Source organism: Vicugna pacos, chromosome 3 (genome assembly GCF_048564905.1).
Source record: "Vicugna pacos chromosome 3, VicPac4, whole genome shotgun sequence".
NCBI classification, from domain to species: domain Eukaryota; kingdom Metazoa; phylum Chordata; class Mammalia; order Artiodactyla; family Camelidae; genus Vicugna; species Vicugna pacos.
The window spans coordinates 16,783,503-16,804,517 of NC_132989.1; the positions used below are offsets into that span (position 1 = coordinate 16,783,503).

A 21,015-nucleotide genomic window follows, 5' to 3' on the forward strand; every position below is an offset into this window, starting at 1 on the left:
ACAAGGGAACTAAGACAGTTTTGGTCATTTGAGCAAGGTGACAGTGTTGGCAGAGCCAGTACTCAGATTGAGGTCTGGCAGGTGACAAACACACTGAAATAGAGACACCTGAATAGCAAGGATTTTCCAGGTGCTGACCCCAGCATATGCAGATCTCCAGGAATCCATTCCCACTTCTGACCCTCTGCTTGGAACCTTGTCAGATAGAAAGGAATTCTGCCTGGGAGAAGGCTGTTTGCTGTTTCTTGCAGTCGAGCGTTTCCTTCTCACTTAGACGTCTGCAAGGGCCCTGAGGGTGCCCCCCTACACCTCCTCCTTTTACACAGAGGATAAATCAGACTCTGTGTTCACGCTCATTAGAAACAGAAAGCAGTTTATTAGCAGTTTGTTATGATCTGCATGTAGTTTGTAAATCTTACCCCCAAGTCAATTTCTGTTGTTCTTCTTGGAAAGCAATCTGTTTTGTCAATAACCTTACTTAAAAAGATGCTGAAGCAGCAGCAGCAGATGGAAAATATATCAAGGATAAATAGGAAAACAAAAGGGCATAGGGAGCAAGATGGGAAACACCAGCACAAAAGGACAATAACTAGGAAAGGCAAGAGTAAGGTAGTGCAGTAACGGCATAAACATAAAGACGGGTCTTCTTTGTTCCGTCCCTCCTTTGTCAGACACAGAGCCCAGCAAGGACTGAAATTGCCCATTTCAGTTTTTCTATGCAGAGCTGCTCTCACAACCGAGGTGAGTGGTATTATCATGAGTAAAGTTTTTTTTTCCTTTCTAATTTGCATTTATTCAATGAGCATTACCTGGTGACCACCACCTGTCCACGCTCGTGCTCACCCGTGGGGGGTGAAATGATTAATAGCCGCTCTCACCTTAAGAACCTCAGAATTTCATGGATTAAAAAAAAAATCCTCACCTAAACCGTGATTTAGTTACAAGCAACCGTTTTGCACAGGCCATCTCTTATCAATTTTAGGTCCTATATGCATCATAAAGATTTTAATTTTAGATATTTCCTGGAAGGTGCTGGGAAGACGGCAGAATTCTAATATAACGTTGTGAGATCAAATGGCAGGATGGTGTTAGGAATGTCAGAAGTTCTTATTATGAAGGAGAAATATCATAGCATGAGATTAAGAGCAGATTCTAAAGCCAGACAGATCTGAGTTTAAGTCCCCATCTCATGAAGAAGTACCAGCTGTGTGACACTGGCAAGCTACTTGACCTCCCTAAGCCTTCATTTCCTCACTCAAACAATAGGGGTGCTAGGACTTCCCCTCATCAGTGAGAATTAATGACATGATGTATGTAAGATCTTCAGCACCTAGTAAATGTTCAATACAAATTTGTTTTTATTATTATTAGTGGTAGTAGTATCACTCATTATTGCTATTGTCTGAAAGGTAACAGTAAGCCCTGTGTTTTCTCCTACATCCACCATCGAGGCAGACAGAGAGAAATAGCCATACTGAAATTCTAACACACTCCACTTTTTACAAGAGATGGAGTCATCTCTTTTTTCTGTGTTTATTTTAGCCACTATGAATAGAACTCTGGTAAAAGAGGACAGTAAGAATTACTCTAGCAAGATGGGGGAAGGGCATAAAAATGGCAATGATTCCAAATGAAGCCACTAATCCTTTTTATAGTTATATTGGGTGTTATGGGAAATATCTGGAATCACCTGACCTGTGTTCTTAGCTGCCATTTAATCAAAGCTTTATACAAAGTCAACTAAATGTCCTGAAAATAATTTACTAAACAGGGACTGGAAACCCATGGTGGTAGGAATTCGGAGCTGCAAATCAGGAGTCTGCATTAATCACCTTTCTTAGAAGAACAACTCAGGGACAGGGAAAATGATCACTCATGTGGAATATAATTTAACTTGCAACTGCTCGGCAGTATTTCGTTTTTAAAACCCACATATTCCAACATGTTCCAAGATTTTCTGAGGTGATGCTTTGTATGCACCACACACGGATCCTAATTGAAATGCTGAGTAGTTTGTTTCTCCGAGGTTCAAATTCTTGATACATCTTCTGAATATCAAATACCCAGAACAATGCTGCAACACTGGCAGATGTGCAGATAAATGTGTTATGTCAGGTTTCAGCCACGATACCAAGAACAGCTCATTTCAAAACCATCCTCAGCCCCAGATGGCTTGAAACAAAAGAGTTTGGAAATCTAGGTGACCTATTTCTCAAAACTATTGTTGTGATGATCATTGAGCAAAATAATCTAGATAAAAAGAAGAAGAGAGCATTGCTGTGTTCTCTGGGACTGTAAATCTGAGGCTCTTTTTCCTGGTAAGCATGACCACGAATTTAAGAGATGATGCAAAACCTCTAAATAACAGAGCATGTTATTCAAGGATCCACTGTTTTCACCACTCCTGTGAGAATCTCATCCAGAATCCCTCCAAATAATCCCCCTATAATGTCGGGCCTCAAAAGTGGCAGGACTGTGCGTAATTCCTTGTGCAGACCTGGACACTTTTAGAGCACTGTGGAGAGTGACACCAGAGAGTCTGTCCCGCGTGGACGGGAATATCACCATTGCTTCACTCTGAAGTCTAAGTGATTTCACGTCCCCAAAGAACTTCTTTCGTCATTAATAATTTCTTTTCCTCAAAATTCCAAGCAGTGCCCTTTGTTGTCAAACTAGATCTCCCTGCCTTTAGTGACCTCTCTCCCCTAGTCCATTCAACATGGAACTGATGTGATTCTTGGTTCTGTATCACGTTGTCTCTGTGCATCTGGCCTGAAACACTCACCTTCCGTCCCTGCTCATTCCCTTTGTTCCAGTCTAACACACACGCCTGATTCTTCCTAGCACCTTTATGTGCTTGCATTTTCTGTTGACTTAAAATGGCCTGAAATCACTCAGGCTTGGCCCACAAGTTCAAAAAACAAACACAAGCACATTGGTAGCAAATCACCCAATATACCACTCTGCAGAGACCATTTATTGAGCATTTTCTAGGTGCCAGGCTCAGTGCCAAACATTTCGCATACATTACCTGTACTTAATTTTTGCAACCATATTCTCAGATAGCTGTTATTATGGCAGTTTTATAGACAGAAACATGAGGCTTAGAGAAGTTAAACAACTTCTATGGTCTTGTAGATGATGAACTGGCCGCGCCCATTTCAAACCAGGCACAGCCGACCTCTAAGTCCCCTTCCCTAACCACTGTCCTTGCTGCTTCCCCTTTAAGGACTAACTCTTGTGTTTTTCTCCCTGCTGGGAAAGTTTTTCAGGGAATAAATATTTCAGAGAATAAAGCTTCTTACTTGACAGCTTCCAACCCTGCCTTAGCCTTTTGAAATTATAACACTTTAGAGAGGAAAAGCTTGGCAGTATTTCTGTCCTTTATTCCCCCTCCTTCCAGTTTTTATTGATGACACTTGAGCGTGCTCCTTCAGTTTCCAAAGTGCTGTTGGAAACGTCCTCTCACTTTATCCTCCTGAAAGTGAGGAGGCAAACTAGGCGGGGATGGAATTAAGACTTTACGGATGAGAAAGCAAACATGGAACTGTTAAATACATCGGCCAAGGTCATGCATCTGTGACTAAAACTGATGTTGGCCAACTCTTAATTCAGGGATACGTTGACTTACATTATAGGAGTTCATTCTATCTATCTATCTATCTATCTATCTATCTATCTATCTATCTATCTATCTATCTATCTATCTAGACAGTGATTAGAAAGGAAAAGAGAACTTCTGATCCAGCTCTTTTAGAAATCAGCTTTAACTGCCCCAACTTGTGAAGATGTCATGAAGATGAAGTGGGTCCCAGCAAATCTTCCTTCTGTGTCACCACTCCATGCAGCAGACCTGAGTTTGAGTTTGAGCTGAGCTTCTTACCTCCCTGGATAACTCAAGGGATTTAATAAATCACTCTGAATCTTATTTCTTCTCATTAAAGCAAAATGATGATAGTTCTTACCTGGTAGAGTTTTTCAGAAGGACTTAAATTGGTGATGCCCCTGAGGCACATGGCACAATGCCAGGCACACAGTAGGTGCATAGCACATTAGATGCTGTTCTTTTTATTGTCATTGAAGAGCAAGAAAGACATTAAAAGACACTTCTCTACAACACCTTGTCTCATTAGCTCAAGCTGCAGGTGTGATAACAAACAAATAAAAGAGGAAGATGACAAAAATAACGGTGCTAGAAAATCTGTTTGGCATGTTTACATGGGGCCTTCATTTATGAGCATATGGTACAGTAGATGGTAAAAGAAAACTACCTTGCATTGTAAGTACTCTAGAATTGAAAAAAAAAAAACAAGCTGATGAAGGTCAAGTGTCTTGTATCCTCAGGACCTAGCTCAAGGCTTAACAAACAGTGTTTTAAATTAATGTAGAATTATGAATAAAGGAATCGTTTGTTTGATTAACTTATTTATCTTTGAAGCCCTATCATCTTGTCTCAAAATAAGGTTTTAATTAAGTGTCTGGTAAAGTGGGTTGTTCTTCTAATAAGAAACAGATCTGCTACATACTAGATTGAATTGGATTGAAGCCCTTTGGAGATGCGAAAATGCCTTCCCACAGGTATTGGGAAATTACAAGATCATTTTACCACAGTATCTTTCAGATATGTTGTACACCTCTTCTTTGGGGTTTTAGATCATTCATTCTATTTGTAAAATAGTTAATGTGTTTAAGGTCGTTATCCCTAGGCTACTGTGAAGAGACAACTATATAGCCATGGCTAGTGGATAAGATAAAACGAGCACTTTTTAAAGCCACGTGCCGATCTTTCCTGCAATGTCTAATGATGGTTTAAACAGACTGCCTAATGAAAGAGACGCAGGCAGAACCGTAATTGCTAAAAATAACTACGACAAAATGCATAGCAGAGTGAGGGAATCATCTTGTGAATATGAAGGAGTGTCAACCTCTCACTCTGTTTGGCTCAATGATTACCTGTTTTTAAAAATTCCCTGTGTTTGAACACCCAGCATTGAGAGAAAAGATGTTCTTTTTTTTGAGCAGTGATAAACTTTCAACCCATGGCACTGCCCCAAATTCATGTTAATAACCCAAAGGGGCAATTGTAAGAGGACATACCCCCTTGAGGGTACAAAGTCATGTTAAACTCTTCTCCTACCCTATTTGAATAATTTTGTTTAAAAAAAATTACACAAGAATTTCCTATTTGGGGAAACTTATTTTATGTGGTCTCCATATCCCAGTTAACATATGTGGGAGGCTGCTAATTTGTCGAGGTTAATTGTATTTTATTCTCTAAAGATGAAATCTGCTCTCACAGATTAAGTGCTTACATGGAACTGTTTTGTTTCTTAAAGATTTATGTAAGCTAGAAAGTGGGTGTTAAAAGTGACAGAATGATATGCTAGTTTATAACACGTTTAGCTAGGATACTCAATGCCATGAATTCAGCGTACTTACAAAGTACATGCATTTCTGGATTTTGTGTATCTGATTACATGGGATGTATGATACTCTTTTTCTCTATGTCTGATGTTAAAGTGGGAGTCACAAGGCATAAAGTCCAATAGCTTAGAAAGGCCACTTCTGCTGAAACAAAATTTATGGATTACATTCTAAAATTTCCACCATTTCCTTTAGATTCAATACTGTGCAAATGATGCATGGTTAAATTTTTCAAAATTCATAGTGTAATTAATCACATAATATTTATTTTTCCTTCTCCCAGGAACACTTTGCTGATGCTGTGTAGCTAACTAAACTAGCGTCGTAAAAATAACATACTCTGTCCTGCAGCAGCAACATGAAATGAGGTTGCAAAGGGGAAAAAAGGAAACAAATGGAAATGCACTTTTTTTCTACTTTTAATTTTTCAAAGATAATTCTTGGAGAAAATTAGTTATTGTGGTATTAAAAGAACAGTAAATTACAGATAAATTTGTTTTATCGGACAAGGCAACAAACTTGACATCTTCAGCATCAGATGATTTAGTTTCTTCTTTATTTCACTTCTAGTATAACCAAAACATTGTCACCGTTCTCCTATCACTAACATAGGCCCATGTTATCCTTTCACTAGCGACACTTTGCTGGGGCTGGTCACATCCTTAAAAAAAAAAAGGCTCAGTTCAAATTCTCTTCACTCTCTAAGATAAAAAAGAAATAAGAAATTTCTATCTATGATATTCTTGAGCTCACTGGTGCAAATCCTCATGGATTTAGAAATTTGAAAAATCATGGAGACGAATTTTCAGGAAACAGCCATTGCTTATACAAGGAACCTCCCAAGTGCAAAGCACATAATCAAAAACAAAGGAAAAATAGAAGGGGTAGAGGAGAGAGTGGAAAGGAGAGAGAAAAGAAGGAAGGGAAGGGAAGGGGAGGAAAGAGAAGAGAATAGCAGCTAAAAAGAGCAAGGAGACAACCCCGAAATATGTGATAACAAGTTATAGCAGCATCTTTAAAAGATCACACAGGTATTTATAAAAACATCAGTGTGATAATTGCAACAAGCAGCAAACTACTAAGATTAGTCATTTGCAGGAAAGTTGGGTAGAGAGTACAAATAGCAATTAGCAATTAAAATGTTAAGCTATGAGGGACCCTTTAGAAATCATTCAGTTCATTGGCTTTAAAATGTTGCACTGCACCTTTAAATATAATGTTGTATGTCAGTTATACTCCAATTTAAAAAAAAGAGAGGGAAAGAACTATTAAAAAAAAGTAGCTTTGAGAGGCTTGGCAACCTGTGCTCATTCTAAATCCGATTTTATAGATTTGCATATTCAAATAAATCCAGAATCTTTCTAAGTTTAAAAAATGTTCCATCTTCAAATACTTTTTTGTATTGTTAACTGTGAATATCCAGGACAAAGAGAACCTGTTGAAAGTATGGTGAAGTATGCTGTTCCATAGTGATTTTTCTGAAATATTTATCATCTCTAGGGTAAATCCTTCCTAAGAGGTCTCAGTGATGGGAAAAATGAGGAAAGTGACATCCATTTCTTCCCACATTTCACTACGGAAGAAATATGATTTAAACATAGTAATATCACTAGATGTCTTGAAGGGCCTATCTCTTACTCAGAGAGGAATGTTTTAACAACAAAAAAAAAAACCCTCCCACTGTGATTATGGATTTTTCCCTTTCTCTTTATACTTTGGTCAGTTTTTGATTTGTGTTTTTTGAGGCTGTGTTGATAGATATATACAAATTTAGAGTTGTTAAATCTTCCTGGGAAATTTGAATTTTATCATCAAAAAGTTACTCTCCTTGTCTCTAGTAAAATTTGTTTTTTCTCATACTAATGTAGTCACTAGAACTTTCTTTTTTTTCTTTTTTTTAACATTTTTTATTGAGTTATAGTCATTTTACAATGTTGTGTCAAATTCCAGTGTAGAGCACAATTTTTCAGCCATACATGAACACACATCTACTCATTGTCACATTTTTTTTTCACTGTGAGCTACCACAAGATCTTGTATATATTTCCCTGTGCTATACAGTATAATCTTGTTTATCTATTCTGCATATGCCTGTCAGTATCTACAAATTTCGAAATCCCAGTCTGTCCCTTCCCACCCTCTGCACCCTTGGCAACCATAAGTTTGTGTTCTATGTCTGAGTCTGTTTCTGTTTCACTACAACTTTCTGTTTTGTTTTTATGATACACAAAATAAATTCACATAAATACACATATTTTAAAAACTATTTCATCCTTATATTATAGATAGGACTCTTTAAATTAGCATATGATTTTGGCTTTTTTTTTTTTTTTGCTTTTCCCAGTGTGCCGATTTTATCTTTTAACTGTTTTCTTCATCCAAATTTAATGTGGTTAGTGATATTTGAATTTACATCTACTACTTCATTAAATGTTTTCCATTTGCTCCAGGAATTCTGTATTAGTTTTTTCCCTCTTCTCTCAACTTCTTTTGGATTTACTGGAATTTGGTAATCTCTGGATTTCTTCTTTGTATTAACTTATAAGTTATAGATTGTTTGTTCTATTATTTTAGTGTTAACCCTAGTAATTATAACGTATTCTTAACTTATCTTAGTCTAACTTTAATTCATATATCTATCTTCCTTCTTGTCCTTAGAACTATATTTATTCTTCTTGTTATAAAATTATATGCTTTTATTTTTGTGATAGTTACATAGATATACCACAAGAAATAGTCATATTTTAAAACAGTCAGATTTTTATCACATTTTCTGCTTCTTATTCCTTCTTACATCATTTTCCTTCTGCCTGTGGAATACCCTTCAGAATTTTCTTTAGTGTATATCTAAAATGTCTCTATTTGACCTTTGTTCTTAAAGGATATTTGGGGTGGATACAGGATTCTCATTTGGGTGTTACTTTCTTTCAGCTGACTGAACATATCATTTGTCTGTCTTCTGCTTCTCCTACTGCTGTTGAGAAGTTAGCAGTCAGCATAACTGTTCTCTGTAGGCCAGCCATCTCTTTTCCTCTGGCCACTTTTAAGATTTTTCTCTTTATCTTTGATTTTTGCTGGTGCTTGTGGGACTTATTGAGTCTGTGGATTGGGATGTTTTATCATTTCCGGAAAAAATTTAGCCATTATCCCTTTAAATGTTGCCTGTGCCCCATTCTCTTTTGGTTCCTTCCATGACTCTGTTGAACATGTGCCAGGCTTTTATGCAGAATTCTCTGTCTTCCCTTCTCTCTTGAGTCATTTTCCATCTTTTGATCTCTCCATGCTTTTGACCTAGCTTCCTATTTTCGTTCACGGAGTCCTCTCTTCTGTTGAACCTAAAATGCCAATGAACTCAGCTACTGATTTCTTTTTTTTGCTTGCTATTCTTTTTTCAGTTTAATGCTTTCTATTTTGTTCTGTCCCAAATCTCCTCTATCACTTTTTATATTTTCAGGTTGCCTCTGAAAAATTTTAAGCTTGACTTTTATCTCCTTGAATTAAGTATGCATGGTTGTTTTACAGGCCTCTTCTAATAACATTACAGTATTTGAAGTCGTCGTGTGTTTCTGCTGACTCTTGGTTCTGCTGCTTCTTACACGTGCTGTCTTGTCTCCTCATAGATTTGGTCCCCTTTGATTGTATGCTGAGCATGGTACTTCAATAGTTGTTCATAGGAATCATCTGGTCTCCAAGTCCATTTCCTTTTGCCTTTCCCAGACTCCTGCAGATAATAGCAATTTGGGTTTACCTTAATCTATATTTGGGCCTTGAGATTTCCTGGGTCATCCAGATGACTGACAGCCAGCCTGGAGTCTTTATGAATATTCATTTATTTATATTTGATCTTTTCTTTTAGTATGTAGCACTCTGAGGTCTCAACCCAAAACAAGGACAGTTTACCTAGATTCCAACTTTTTTCCTCTAGACCTTTTAGTCTATCAAATTCAGCCTCTCAGCCACTCTCTCTTGGATCAACGAATACCATCAGACCAAAAGTCCCAGGATGCTCTGTATTCTTAGCCCTGGGTTCCTATTTCCCCCGCCTCCCCATCTCAGACTGATAATTTTTTATAATCGTATTTTGTTTTTAATGCTTTTTAAAATTCGGGGTTTTTTTTCCAGCCTTTTAAGTTGTCTTTATTGGTTGAGGTTTGATCAGAATTATCCAGTCTGCTATTAAGTAGAATCCCCAATGTGCTTAAAATTTTACCATTTTTTCCCTACTATTAGTTTCCTCATAAATGAAAAAGGATTACCTGCTTCTTTAGACTGTTTTAAGTGGATAGATGCATGCAATGCCCCAAGATTAGTATATGGTACTTCATGAACATTCAATAAAGTTTAGCTTATATTGTTTTTCCCAATATTATTGCTATTTGTTAAAAATATCTCATGTAAAAAATGGAAACTTGATGTTAAGGAAGGCTCACATTTGCAAAAAGAGTTCTTAGTTTGTAAACTGTCAAAAAATCAAACAAATGTTAAGCAGTTTTTATTAGTATAATAAAGATATACTATAATCCACAATCTACAGTAGTTTTACAGCATTCTGCAATGTATAGTCTACAGTCCTTGAAGTGAAAAAAATTTGAAGTCTGCTGCATTGTATCATTTCTGGCTAGGAATATCGTAAATGTAAAATGTAAGAAATTAAATTTATACAATGGATTTTTAATATTCAGGATGTGGGTTGTCTTTGGAGATTGCCAGTTTTGACAGTTTCCTTTAATCTCACTTTGCTCCCCTCCTTGTGCATGTATCTAAATTGTTAGCTGTATTCCTTAAAGGAACCCTGCCTAACTAGAATTACTTGCGTTTCTGAACTGAGCATAACAAAGACTATGTATTCTAATCCTTTGCATTCTCAAAAGGGTTACTGCTTAAGCTTTGTCTTGAGAAGGAGAATGGGAAGTGTGTGTTTGAAGCTGGAGTATGTTCTCATCCATTTTTGCTTTTAAACATTCATAGACTTGCCCATTACTTCATCAGAGTGGAAGGGGTGGATGCCAGGCGCTGTGTGGTCATGGTGTCTAAATTAAGATGGATGAGGGAGCAACTGAGTGAAACATCCAATCCTAGTTTTAAAATGCCCCCTCCCCCCTCCACTAACTGATATTGACAGAGCAATTTTATAATGTGAGAAAGCCACACAAAGCAATGAGAATAAAGCCCTGAGTGAGTTTTATTAGTGGAAGGACTCCAAAATTCGCTCCCTGGCCTATATGTTCCTACTGTTTCAACAGATTTCATAGGATTTTACAGAGGACTCTATGCAAAATATGATCATTTTCACACCATAATATAAAGGAAGGAGAAACAGGAATTTAAAAAATGATGGCTACAAATCTTGTTATTTAATGCATGCAGAAAATGAGACCTAGGGAGCATAATTTGCTCTATTTCAAATGAAACTGACTAATACCTTCCCCAGGATGGGGCGAACCAGGTGGGAATGTTGGCCCTATGAGTCCATGCAGTTATTACCTGGAGTAGGTGGAAAACGTGACTTCTGCAGATGAGTGTGGCTTGTAGCCGAGAAGGGAAGTCCAGAACTGGAGGAGCAGTTTCAGACATAGGTCTGATGGTAGGTGTGAACTTGGAGACCGGAGACAAAGCAGAACTCACAAGCTCATATCAGAAAACCAAGTTCAAAGGGCAACATGCCATACATTTTAGAGATCTAAATTATGAATAAAGCAAGGTTCCTTGTAGAATATTCTAATGTGACATAAAGTCTACCCAACTTTAAAACAGTTGGATAGCTGGTGAGAGATCTTTATCAACACCTTAAAGTCTACCATTTAAGAAGAATTTATTATGTATTACATGCTATAATTTACCTCCATTGTTCCATTTACTCTTCTAAAATAATCATGACATCAGTGATAGTATTGTTCCATTTTTATCTGTAAGGAAACTGAAGCTTAAGAAAATTAGGTTGCCCCCACAGTTCCCATAAGTATCTGTCTCTTTAGGCTGTCTGCCTTCTCACCAGTATCCTACCCTCGTCCATGTTTGTTAACATTTGTTTTCCTCTGCCTGATTGAAAAGTGTGGGAAGGAAAGAATCCCATCCTTTTTATTCACTACTGAGTCTCCACTTTCAAGCATAGTACCCAGTGCAAAATAAATACTTGTTGAAAGAACGAATAAATGAATCAATGAATAGAATATACCATTTCTCATCACTCCTGCAGACTGGAAACTACCTCATTATGACTCTAGGAAATTGCAGGCTCTGGGTTTGATGCGTGCTTCCCCATATGAGGCACAAACATCTTTTTCTTGGCAGCAATAGTCATATTCTCTTTGTCATCAAGCCCATGTTCTCAAAGTCCCTCTGAAAATAAAAATAAGAAAACTTATTTTTAAATGTAGATCCATTTATATCTCTACCGTCATAGAATATTGTCATTTAACATCTTTCCAACATGAGTGAATAATTTTCAGAAAAATTTAAGAGCCTAATTAAGACTTTTTAAGAAATAGTATAAAGATGTCTATTCCTCTCTGTTCAGATACATTAATTTTTTAATGTTTTATTTATTATTGTGTTGTTTAATTGGGGGGCAGGGGTAATTGGGTTTATTTATTTTGTGGGGAGGTACTGAGGATTGAGCCCAGGACCTCATGCATGCAAAGCATGTGCTCAACCACTTGAGCTATACCCTCCCCCCACATTAATTTTTTTTATCTCAACCTGTACTACTTGGAATGTGTCCGTATAACTGATTCAGAAATCTGCATCAAGATCTAAAATAATATTATTACCTTACATTTGCATAATGTAATTAAGTTTTCAGAGCTGTTTTCCATCACATCTGTCATCTTATTTTATGTTTCTCTTTAGCAGAGCCTTGGTGCATTTTGGATTCATGGCATCATAAAAATATATAGCTGAATACCATTAAAACATTGGTGTTGAGGGGTAAAACTACAACCTTCATATTCACAGCACAGTATAAAGTGCTTTCACGTATATTACCTTAATGGATCTCACAACAATCCTGAGCATGAGATAGAGTCAGTATCATCATCTTTATTTTACAGACTAGGAAATGGAGCCTCAAAAGTTAACTGACTTATTTCTGAAGGTCACCTAGCTAGTTAGTGGCAAAACCCAGACTAGATGGTAGGATTTCTGACTTTTAAGTGAAGTAAGCTATTGCAAAAGAACACGTACTATGTTTTTTACTTCTCCTTGACACTTTGTTGTATATATAATGCATACCTGTTGGTTTCAGATATTTTATTTGCATTTTCCTTTGACAGCTAATATATTTAATGGAAGAAATGATAAAGTTAGATGTCACAACAGAATCTATATATCCCTATAGTGTTATAAAGCACTCAGTTTTTTTTGAAATTTTCAGAATATGTGAAACAAACAAAACCTCCCAGGTCCCTTGGAGGATAACTAAACCAATTCCATAATTGTAAGTATGAGTAAACTGGGTTCCAAGGAAATTAAATGGCTTGCTTAAGTTTAAGAAGGTAATTAATAAAAGAGCTCAGAATAGAGCTCGTGTTTCCTGACTCATCTATTTATTTAGTGCTCCTTCAGATTTTATTAAGTCTCTGTTATATGCCGATCACTCTATTAGGCACTGAAGGATGCAGAGACTAGTAGAATATCATTGCCTTTAAAGAATTTGTAGAAAATACTTAATTGCATTTTTAAAATATCTTGAAATGCATACTATACACATCAGTATATATGTACCTATTTATATACAGAGACTTAGATAGATCCATGTGTATATGTACAGAAATGCTTATGTATGTACTTGTAGGCATGTGTACATATATGCACATACATATAATTATAGATGTGTACATAAACATTTGGGGTGTTGTATGTTTTTTTTTCTGTGTACAATTCATATTTTTTCCAGTTTTATTGGTATATGATTGACATATAACATTGTATAAACTTAAGATGAAGAATGTGATTTTATATATGTATACATACACACACACACATATATATATATATTGCAAATGATTACCACAATAAATTTAGGCAAATTCCATCACCTCTCATAGTTACAATTTTTTCCTAAGATCTACTCTCTCGGCAACTGCCAGATATACAATGCAGTCTTGTTAACTATAGTCACCATGCTGTGCATTACATCCCCAGGACTTAGTTTTCTTACAAAAAAAGGAATTTTGTACCTTTTGACCCTCTTCACTCATTTTGCCCACCCTCCCTCCTCCACCCCCCACCTCTGGCAACCACCATTCTGATTTCTGTTTCCGTGAGACTGTTTATTTTTAGATTCCACAAATAAGTAAGATCAGACTGAATTTGTCTTTCTCTGTCTCTTGTGTGTGTGTTTTCATACATAAATACGTACATGCAAGTATATATAACGGTTTCATAATGTAGATCCTTAACATTCTCAGCAAAAAACTGAGATCTTCTCAACTCTCCTAATGTAATTCGGTTTTCATAACACAGTCATAAAATATCATTTAAACGTTGGACAGCTCCATGAATCTAAACTATTTATATCATCCATTTAATAAATCTTATTTGCTGCCACAGTTCAAATCCTCAATTTTTTTTCAAAATACCTCTTCGTAGATTAAAAGATCATTCTTACCCTTTCCACACCCATCACCAGCACCAACCGCTGGCGAACTTTGGGGGGTGATTTTCACAAGAAAACAAAATGTGCTGTTGTTGATGTGGTGATGGTCTCTTCACTGCTCAGGAGAGTCACAGTGTTTCTAAGGAATAGGGCTGCCTTGGGACCTTTGGCTCACTTTCCACAGTCACCTCAGTGGCACACTGCTTTCAGGGTACTGACAGTTCAAACCCAGGAATCCACAGTATTCCAAATGGCCTCCTGTCGCGGACCTTTGAGGTCACTGCAAATGTTGTATTTCTTTGATTAAGACACAGTTCATCGTGTTATGTAACATCTGATTTGCTAACATCTTTTCGGGAAAACCATGTCCATAGTAAGAAGCATCTCGGTGTCAGGAACATGGTAATCTGAGGGCAGGGAGGGTTCATATTAGAATGGAAGGAATAGGAGTTAAAGCTGTGAATGAAAAATGACAAGTTTAAAGAACAACTTATTCTGTAGGTTGATTACTAAACTCATCATCATTAACTGTGTGTTGGTAATCATAACTCCAGCTTGTTCCACCTCCCACGTGACTAGCTGTCCATTAAGTCAGTGTTTTGCAATGTGTTGTTCTTCAGAATCACCTGGGAGCTTGCTGAAAACGAGATTCCCAGTTTTCACCCCAGAGCTCCTAATTCAGAATTTCTAGGGATGGAGCCTAGCCTCGGGGTGTTGAACAACCCCCCCAAGGTGAGACTAATTCTCTTCAAGGTTTGAGACTCAGTCTGAAACCCAGTGTTGAGGGAAATGAGAATCTTTCTTTGGTCCACATTCCTTTTTTTTTTTTTTTACTTTATTTTATTGTAGTTTTTGTTTTATTGCTTTCAAGTTGACACTCTTCTTCCATTGTCTCTTGAACCTCGTTTGTTGCTAGGGTCCATGTGCTAGATACACATTTCACCATGTGTATTTAAATGCATAAAATATTCTCATACGCTGACTCAAAAACTGCACACTTCCAAGAATGTCTCCTAAGGAAATCTTTGTTAATATGTATATAATATACATTTAAATCCCTCTTTATAATCTTGGGAAACCTTGCTCAGAAATCATCCTCAGCCTGAGCTTTTTTCTGACTTTTCTCAGACTAATCAATGTAGTCGCCATCAAAACAGCCCCATTTCTGTTCTCTAGAAGTGCTTGGTTCGGCTCATGGCTTCTTGCCAACCACATCTTGTTACTATTCCATTTTTCTTCAGGAGACTACTTACTATTTCTGACCTGAATTACATATCAAACATTGACTCATAGCAGATTCAGTGTTGCAAAGCCACCGTTACATATCACATCAACAGTCTGAGTCAAACACTTGAAGGAGACTGCACGATGGAACATACATATGTCCGTTCATGGAGGTATAGCTCAGGGGTAGAGCATTTGACTGCATATGTCCGTTCATTTTGGAGTGGGATACATCACCAGGGAGGATACACCGATGCTCCCGGAACTCTGGTACCTACACATCGCATTTCTGTGAGCAACAGCATCATTAAGACTGAGTGAGAGAAGCTCACAGGGCCTGGGAGGGGCGCGGTCACTCTGCCTCAATCTGGCATTGATCCACTACTTCCCAGAATGTTTTGTTAGATGGAATATGCTTTGATTTTTTTTTCTCACAGTGATACATTTATTGTAGCACACACTAGAAAAATATTACTAGCATACCACAATTTTGGTTTTACTTAGATTGAGGCTAGAATAGATAGACTTTAAGGGAAAAAGTGAGTGAATTGATTTAAAGAAAAAATTTTAAAATATTATTATAGTTGGTGTGTAAATATAGTGAAACTAGGGAGGGATGAAAACGCCTGAAGTTTAGGGAGCACTGCGTTTATCAATGCTGGTTGCGCATCTCACAGGGGGCAGCCAGCATCACTGAGAGCACGTGTCCGTTTCTGTCCTTTCTAAGACTCTACAGCTTGACTGCACTTTGCCAAGGACTTTGCACCATGCATGGGACACAGGATTAATATGTAGTAAATCACAGTGCCTTGTTTAAACTGTTTCACTTCCTGTATGAAAAATCATCCACTTGCCCTCAAAGAAGGCCTAGGAGTACAACACACAGGTAAACACACATAAGCCTTCAGAGAAGAAAGAAGTACTAATTTCAATCCCTTACTGACTGTCATTCTCTGAGTAAGTTACTAAACTTCTCAGAGGCTGAGTTTTCTCCTCTGACAAATGGAGATGATATTAAGGTAGATTATAGGTTTTTGGATAAGTGGCAAACACTACATACATTTCTAGTCATGCTGCATGGCACACTGTAGGGACTCAGTATTGGAATTATTATGATGTTCATTTTATCAGGTGACTGTTTATGACCAAAAGTGGTAACACACGGGCATCACTGGGAAGAGAGCACCGCAAGAAGAGAGATAAGACAGGGAAGTCACCATAAATGGATACCTCAGCCCAAGTCCTCAGACCCAGTCCTTACCACTGGTGGCTGAAAAGAATGGCTGGTCAGTTCTTCGTTGGAGGAGTTGCTGGCCTTAGACCCATTCCTGATACTCAAGTCTTGAGGAAGATTTAAAAAAAAAAAATCTAGTGTCACCTTTGAGCTTTTCCTTAATCAGTTAGCTAAGGTAATTTACTTCTACAAGTCTTTCTGTATTAACATCTTTGAAGATTTTTCTGTGAGGACTGCTTTTTATTTGTCACAGCTGCGTGATATTTCACTGTAGTTTTTCTCACTTATATTTAGGTTGTCCTAGTTAGTGTTTCGCTTTTTACAAACAATGCTATAATGACTATCCTTATACTAAGGTCATTTGACACTTGGGCAAGTGTACATCCAGCATAAATTCCTAGAAATAGAATGTCTAAATAAAAAGGCATACGCATTTTCAGTTATTAAATAGGTTGCCATTTGCTCTGCAGAAAGGTGCTGGTTTGCACCCGCACTGCGTTACAGGAGTGTTTCCCCCACATCCATGCCCAAACAGTGCATTTGAAAACTGTTTTCTTCTGATAGGTTAAAAATGGAATTGTTGTTTGAAATCGCAAGTCCTTGATCATGCATGAGGTTGAGCTTTTTCTCTCTTTCAATGTTTTGCGTCAAACCAATTGACCAACCTCCCAAACACACACTTTATCCTGACGTTAGAGCCAGAGCATTTCTGCCCTCGAATTGACCTTAGATGTCACTGAGTCCAACTCTCTCACTTTGCAGCCCTGAGGGTTGAGGCCCAAAGTGGAGAGGGTTTTGCCCAGTGTTGCACAGAACCTCAAACATATTCTTGCCTTAGCAAGTGACCATTCACTGTCTCTGAGCTAAGGTCTCTCTGAATTCCCTTGTAGCTTCAATAACCTACTGCTTAAGGTGCAGAAAAGAGAAATCACATATAGTGAACTCGTATGTGGAACTCAGGTTCAAACACAGCTTGAGCAAGACACATATTTCCATACATTCACAGTGGGCTTATCTGATGCAAAAGACATTTCAAGGAATCAAGAAATCAGAAGACAATTATCCTTTAGCACAAAGAATATTCTCTCTTCTATCACCAATGAGCAGATTTCAAAGAGATTTCACTCACGCATCCTGGGTGTAGCAGATGATGAGCTAAAATTATCCAGGCTGATTTGTGTGTGTGTGCAGATGTTTGCCTGTACCTCGTTATTCACACTCCACTGTGCTGCTAATGCCATTGTCTCTCTGGTTCCGTCCAATAAACGCTGCGTTTTTCAGAGAAGCGAGCAAGCGCGGCTCCAGTGGGCCTCTGACTGCCTTCACACGCTGTCACGCTGCAGGGCTGCTTCTCCGGAGAAGCTCCCCAACTCCACCCCAGAGCCTTTCTTCAGAGTCAGAATCATCAGCAGTATCAAGTACAAAGGATGACTGACAGCCAAAGGTGCTTAGGAGCTAAGGAAGAGAAACCTCTGCCAGACTTTGCTATTGACAAATGACTGTCTTAGTTATCAAAGAGAATCCAGTTGATTTTCCACTGTGAAGCTGACTGATTATGAATGGATAATTCAGCCCCCAAGAGGAGTGAACCATTCCTCCCTGCTTGTCTTTCCTTATTTTGCTCCACCTCTAATGTTGGAGACTCCTCCTCTTGTCCTCTCTCGCACCAAAAGCCCCAGTCCAGGGAGGCAAGGAGAGAAAGGAAGGTGTAACCCCATAACTCCGTAAGGGGAGACAGTCTAGGGGACCTGGATTTTAGCAGTGAATCTACTATGAACTGACTGTGTTACTTAGAGCAAAGTCAAAACATTTCCCTGGGTTATCTTTTTGATCTCTGAGGTTCTGTACTACTTGGAAATTCTGGGACTGGCTCTTTTTATGCCTTGTGAAGCTCCTGTTTTATTGCAAATAAATTCCATCCATTTCAAATTTTGCCAAGTGCATTTGTCAGGAGTTATTCTTTTGCAAGCGACAGAAACACAACTCATCCTGATATAAGCAGTAAAGATGATGTATTATGTCATGTAAATGGAAAGACTGGAGAGAGAGCTCTACTCACATATGTTTCTCTCTCAGGGTTCTGTCTTGCTGATTGATTCTGTCTTCCTCCCTCTTGGGTTCTACTGTGCTCTCTGTGTGAGCGCTTCACTTGCGTTGGCAAGGTAACCACTACCAGATCCAGACCGACGTTCCCTCGACTCAAGCGAAATAATTCCAGCAAAAGTCTGGGAATTTTCACTAGACATCCTAGAACCAGTTGCTGTGGTCAGTTCTAGATCACGTACCAGAGCTTGCCAGGCAAGTAGGAGAGAGGCAGAGGGGGAAGGCAGCTGCCTCTACTGAAGTCAGCTGAACTGAGAATGGAAATGGGACGTTTCCCCGAAGGGGGTTCTGTTGTTAGAAGAATATGGAGGTTGTGGGCAAGGAGCATGGGTGGGCAGTAGGTTTCAGAGTCTTTGAAGCCTAACTTGGGCTAATAAGAAGATTCTCTCCTCACTTTTCCAGTGGACTGCTTTCATCTTACTTGCACTAAGACGGTATGATAAAGGATTAGCGTTCTCTTTATCTTTCAAGTACTCTGCCGTTACCACTCAACCACAAACCAGTCCCTGGTGGCAAAGTGACCGTCTTCTATCTTGGAATTTCACCTGGGGTAACTTTCTGAGCTCTGTTAAAGGTATGCTTCTCCAAGAGGTTTTGAGTTTGCTCCTCTCTGTTCACTTGGAGCACTGGTTTTTCAACCAGCATGTTTTTGACTACCACAGGTGGCTAAGCACAGGAGGCATACATTCCGGCCACCCGTCCATCCGCATGAAGGATGACTTGTGGCTGTGTCTCAGGGAATGGTTTTTCTTCTTCTTTACACATCAACAAGTTTGAAGTAGACATTTTGCCTTAGTATTCTTCTGGCAGAGCAGGTTGATTTTTACCTCTCTTTGGAAATTTTACACAGGCTCCTTCATCCAAAAGTAACGCCTTACTCAGGGCAAACACTAGGGTTTCTTTCCTGTCCCCAGTGCCCACGAGTCGTCATGTTTTGACACATGCCCCTAGGATGAAGCCGTCTGGGGTGGTGGTTTACGTTGCTGGCGTCCTGTTTTCATTCTGTTACTGGCTGCTGCCATTGTGGTTAATCTATACATTTTAGGTCATTTTTTAAGTGTGTAAAATATTCAAGAAAACTAGTTCACTGTATGGATAGAAAAGAAATTCCCTTTAATTCCGCTGCGTCACCCAAGCCCCTCAGCCCTGTTCCCACCTCACTTGTCTTTCTACCTACTCTCTGTGTCCTGGTTTTATTCTTAGAAGACTCCTCTAATTATTCTCTTTACCAAGGTAGACAACTTCCCAGAATGTGTCTGTCAATTATCTTTTATTACCTGGAAATCTCTCTACATCTGTCCTTCTCCATGTCCACTGAGGCTGGATCCTGACTCTGTCTTGTTTAACAGCTGCAATAAATTTCTTACCATAACTCATTTGTCCTAGTAATATGCAGCTCTGCTCATGTCAGGCACCTGTTCAAACCATCAGCAAACCCCGTGAACCCTACTAAATACAACCTTTAACTGGCCTAAATTACCTTTCCAGCTCTGTTTTCTTCTATTTCCTTTACCAACAGCACAAGCTTGGTATACCCTGGTGTTTTCCCTGCCGTGTGTAATAGTTGGAGATATATATGTATTATCTGCTGGGGTCACAGTGTGAGCAAAGGCAGGAGGGGTGGAAAAATATAAGATAATTACAGTGAAAGGGTAGCAAATAGATCCTGTAGAGCCAAATCTTAGATTACACAAATTTTGATAAATGAGATTTGGACCAGATTGCAAAGAGCTTTTAATGCTGAAATGTAGTCATCATTCTATGGGCCACTGTGCACCAGGGAAAGACCGTACTGTATGTATTTTTGTAACACCACTTTGCACAGCACTAGGAAACATACACGAATAACATCCTCTGAAGCTGTGCAATAGTCTCTGTAAATCTCGTTTCATATGGAAAAAAGTCTTGGGCATCACTGACATTTGTTATCTGCTTACTGAATTTTGTTCGACCTCCATAGGGATTTGTCTTAACGTTCTTTGTGTAATCACCTAACTTTTGTCGGGATAAGGAAAGTTAAGAGAGGTAGTAGCCTGTATATTGGGAAGATCTCCATAGAATATTGTTTTGTTTTCATCTCTCCTTTGAAATGGAAGCAAGTAATATAATATTATATTCAGATGTTAGATACTGGATCCATTGTGGCTTTAAAACGTATAACATAATAGAACCTTGTATTATTCAGCATAACTTTGTCAGGAAGAAACTGTTTTGAGTTGTATAATTTATGTCTCAGTCTAAGTCTAGCAGCTGTGCCAGAAGTTAGTCCTCAATTCCTGTAAATCAGTATTCAGTACCTGAGCTTAAATGAAGACAAAGGTCCCTGAGGTACTTCTCTCTCTGTCTCTCTCCCCTTTCTCTGCTTCCCCTACCCCATCACACGCAAAGGTACATCCTCCACTTCTGTAAGGACAGGGGAAGAGAGAAGCAAGCC

The 21,015-nt window shown here is 38.4% G+C and overlaps 1 protein-coding gene across 9 annotated transcripts in view; it reads left to right on the forward strand.

Moving 5' to 3' along the window:
- Positions 1-21,015, forward strand: part of JAKMIP2 (janus kinase and microtubule interacting protein 2) — a 187,104-nt gene that overhangs the window by 73,401 nt on the left and 92,688 nt on the right. The window lies entirely within an intron of this gene.